At 32.8% G+C, this 4,802-nt stretch overlaps 1 non-coding gene across 1 annotated transcript; it reads right to left on the reverse strand.

The window, feature by feature from the left end:
- Positions 1–3,970: 3,970 nt before the first annotated feature.
- On the reverse strand, positions 3,971–4,077 carry LOC138835470 (U6 spliceosomal RNA). Its single transcript, XR_011374639.1, has one exon. It is a non-coding gene; the product is annotated as a U6 spliceosomal RNA (small nuclear RNA).
- Positions 4,078–4,802: the final 725 nt, after the last annotated feature.

Below are 4,802 nucleotides of genomic sequence, written 5' to 3' on the forward strand. Positions count from 1 at the left end.
GATCAAGAAAATGAGATGCACACACGCACACATGGAATACTATCCTTTCATCAGAAAACTGATACCACCTCATTTGCAACGAAATGGAAGTTCTTGGGAAAAATCATATTAAGTGAAATAAGCGAGACTTAACGAAACATAAGTCCCATGGTTTTCCATATTTGTATTAATTAGTTAACATCAAGGATAATCTCATGTATTTTAATTTGACATTTTATTCTATGTTGAGCATCCAACATTATTGCTATATTGTTTGTTATTATTTCTGCAAATAAGCAGATATATTTTTAAAAATGTTCTTCTTATCCTTTACTGAAGAAAGAACATCTAAAAGAGCAAACCCTACTAGGAAGAACAACTCCTACTTACTTAGCTTCATTCCTATGTAAGACTAGTGTTGTCCCCTATATCCTCATGTCATACTTTACAACTGTATTATTCATCATCATGTATATCTACTATCTTCTACATTGTGAACTAAATGCCTCAGAAATTCCACTTTGCTTCACTTAAAAAAAATTCTCCCTTAATGTTTGAGGTTGGTTTGTGTGTGTGTGTGTGTGTGTGTGTGTGTGTGTGTGTGTGTGTGTGTGTGTGTACAAAAATCAGAAGACAACATTTTTCCTCATATAGAATAGATCTTTGAGGTCATTATAAGTTTTGGCTAATGGGAGAAGTCTCTTGCTATTTTAAGGATGAAACAGAAATATATATTTGTGCATGCACACAGTTGCTTTATTAATCTGTAGTTGAACACTGAACTTCGATTTATATCTTGGCTGTTTTTGTGAATAATGTGAATAACAATGAACTACAGATATGTTTATGAGTTACCCAGAGAGAAATAATCACATGATTGGTGGGTCAGATATTTCAACTTTTCTTTAGAAAACGGCATACTACTTTCTACAAGGAGAATTCTAACCTGTATTTTGACCACAAGTGTAGAAAATTTCCTTTTCTCCACACTCTCACCAGACAACATTATTATATTTTGAGTTTTTTAAAGGGAAGGATTTTACTGTGTGCAATAGCCAAGACTGGACATAGACTCAAATCCTTTTACTCCAAACTCCTAAATGCTTGTAATTACAAGCCTATACCACAACATCTGGTTCCTTCGTTTTTTGTTTTTTTTTGATAAGAGTTATAATAGTTATGAAGTTGTATCATTGTAATTTTAAATTGCATTTCTCTAATGACTTCTGTTCACAAAGCATTAAGCCAGCATAGAAGTTTTATTAAACACAACTTTGTAAATCGACTTGCGATATTCAGGGCTTTTTGGGAAACATGTCTATTCAGAACTTTTGTCCATTTTTAATCAAGTTTCTTGTTAATCTCATCTTTAATCTCTCTATACAAAGTCAATAATTAATTCAAGGTAGTAGAAAGGAAAAAAATTAAATTCCTAACATTTTTCAATTTCAATAACATGATACTGCTTAAATTATTTTCTGTTTATGCTTGACACTTTATAAATTAATTTAGGTAGACCTTTTACAAGGCTATATGTGTTTTATTTATTTTACGTTGATTGTTCTCTCTAAACCTGTGTGAATAATTTCCTTTGGTTTCCTTCTATCTCATGTAGTTCAGATTTCAAAATGAAGAATAAATGGAAAAAAGCAAACAAAAATACAGTTCCTCTTATCTTATGATGCCTCTACAAGAATGAGGAAAGAGTTCATCTTTATAAGGACATATGATAGAATATCAAAAAGACACTTCATTCTTCTCGGTCTTCCTTATCTTTACGATGTAACTTAAATGATGTAAAACACAATATACTGTTCAGATACTTTTATGTTTTATCAGTTTTGCACATCTTCATATGGTCTTCAGCTCAGTCTACAACATTCCTTGATGATTCTCTCCCTGGTATTTTTACACTAGCAAAATATAAGATAACCAGTTTGATTTACAGCATGAGAATTTATCCACCTGTCTTCCTTGGAAGCAGAGTATGGTCAATAGATAACATTACTTCTGGTTGCTCACTGCATGTAATGGTTTCTCTAATATTTGTTGTATTCTATTTAGTATTTAAAAATCTCTTGGCTCAACTCAAAGCTCATTCATAGAAGTTTATTTTAAGTATTTCACGAGTTTATTGTTTCTAAATTCTTAAGATAACATTTGTTATAAAACTAATGTTATTACCATATTAGTGTTGAGAAAAATTGTAATTAAAGGCAGTAAGTGCATGGCCCAAAGACACACTGTGAGGAAGGAAATGAGTCAGTTTCCAAAGGTCTTTCAGCAATACAAAAAAGGTAGGTAAAATCTCTACATTTTCTTACTCTCTCAATTCAATAGTCATATTGTCCAAGAAATAATAGCATACAAAATATTGCCCATGGTGATTGTTTTCTGTCACATTTTGTCTTCAACACAGACTGTGTTGGTGACATTGTGTTATCATGCACAGAGCTGAGCCGATAAATTGAGGTCCAAATAGAGGCAAATTTCTTCTGTCTCACGGTTCCATTATCCTTTTTAAAAAGTACTGAAAATTTTAAATATCATCCATTACTGTCTTTTAAGAATCCAAAAAAGAAATAAATTCACCGATAATCACTCCTAAATGCTTTCAAAGTAGGAGATGATAAAACAGATCCCCATGAAGTAAATTTTCTTCATTTTTTAAAATTATTCTGAAAGCCTTGTATTGGTTGGTCACACCTGTAATCCTATCTACTCGGGATATTTACTCAGGAGCCTGAGATCTCTGGATAACAGTTGGAAGCCAATCAGGGCAAAAAAGTCATGAAATTATTTTTCAAATTTTTTAATGAGCTAGCAAAGAGCCAGCAATGGAGATGTAGCTCATATTGTAGCTCAACAATCTAGAGAGGAAAGGCCTAGCAAGGCCTTGAAACCCTGATTTCAAACTCTGAGAACGCCAACACACATGCATATGTGTGTGGGGGCATGCATGAGGTAACACGTACATGCACATTTATTCATATTTGCTCCATTCTCTTACTCTCTCAATTCAATATTCATATTGAATATTGGGGTTATATTTACATGAGCAAGGTAATTCGTACATTACCTAATAAGCATTGTTATGTCCTCCTTTATATTTCCCCTACCATCCCTTCCCTCCCACATCCAGAATTATGCTCCCCTCCCCTTTTCTCCCCACCTAAATTTTAAAGTTCATTTTTCAACATAGTGTCTTGTGCATATCTCCTTGTTACAATGGGTCAAACTGTATCCTTATTTGAGCATTTTTCCCCTTCCCCTCCCCAAATTAGAGAAGCGTACATACAAGATGTAGGGGAATCAACTTCAAATACAATGAAAACAGGGGTTATAGCGTGGAGGAGGAACATATAAAGAAACCAAAAAATCACATAGCACATTTTAAGTACGTTAGAAACAATAGCAAGAAACAAACAAAAAAACAAAAAAACCACTTGTGTCCTTATCTTGGTGTTCATTTCCCTTAATCATCTTATCTCTTCGTATGCACATAGATTTTGACCTTTTCTGCTTATCCCAGACATATATTCATTATTGAAAATAAGGGAAACCATGGGACCTATGTTTCTTTGGACTTGGCTTACTTCACTTAATAAAGTTTTTTTTTCCAAGTCTTTCCATTTCCTAACAAAATGGGCGATGTCATTCTTACTGATGGAGGCATAGAATTCCATTGTGTATATATAACACATTTTCTTGATCCATTCATCTACTGAGGGGCATCTGGGTTGATTTCATGTCTTAGCTATAGTGAATAATGCGGCAATAAACATAGTTGTGCTGGTAGTATTAGTATGTTCTTGTTTGTGATCATTTGGTTAAATCCCCAAAAATAGTATTGTTGGGTCATACAGGATCTTTATGTAGTCTTTTGAGGAACCTCCAGACTGCTTTCCCAAGTTGTTGAACAGTTTACACTCCCACCGACAATGCCTTACGATTCCAGGGTGGGCACATGTCCTCCAGCATCTGTTGTTGTAAAAATATGGATTGATCCAGGAATTTGCAAGTTATCCCAGTGCAGGGGCCATGATAATCTTCTCTGAATCATTCCAATGTTAGTGTATGTGATGCTGAATTGAGCACAGAACATTTTTATATAAAAAGTGTAATTGATTTTATTAAACTAGACAATTCAACAAAAAGTAAGTTGAAAACAATTGTCATGAAATTTTAGAACCAAATATTTCTTACATAAACACACATATAAGTGTAAAGTCTAAATTGATATGTCAAAAACAAAATAATTCCAGATATTTGTTGTTCAAGAGATTTGTAGGAGGAGGAATTCAATTATTCTATTCAAGGCACCTGTCATAATGAACACTGCAGCAAGTGTTAAGGTTTGTTAAAATTTTTAATGTTTTAAATATGTTTAATGTTGGGAATTTGTTTATATATGCCAAAATTAGGACTGTTTGGCAGGTATAAACTTTTCTACAAAGTATTTAAGATTTATGGTATCAGATATATACTATTAAATATGTACATTTCAGAGTTTATAGAAACCTTATTAATGAGAAGTTGCAAAGTCTTTTTGTAAAGAAGCAGAGTGAAGAGTTAAGACTTTAACTACACAGTTTCTTTTAAAACTTTAGGGATTCCTAACAAATGATGATATAAGCCATAAACAAATGATGAGAAGAGCAATAAATGGTAATCTTAGTGGCTAATGTTAAAGACTACTCATATTCTATAAAACTCTTTTTGAACATCATAAACTTAGCCAGAGTTAAATTTACAGGAATATGAGAAAATAGTAAAATCTAATATGCAGTATACTTCAAAGGCTGAAAACACTGGTTATCGGT

This window comes from Dipodomys merriami, unplaced genomic scaffold (genome assembly GCF_024711535.1).
Source record: "Dipodomys merriami isolate MVZ:Mamm:240054 unplaced genomic scaffold, mDipMer1.0.p SCAF_239, whole genome shotgun sequence".
In the NCBI taxonomy this organism is placed as follows: domain Eukaryota; kingdom Metazoa; phylum Chordata; class Mammalia; order Rodentia; family Heteromyidae; genus Dipodomys; species Dipodomys merriami.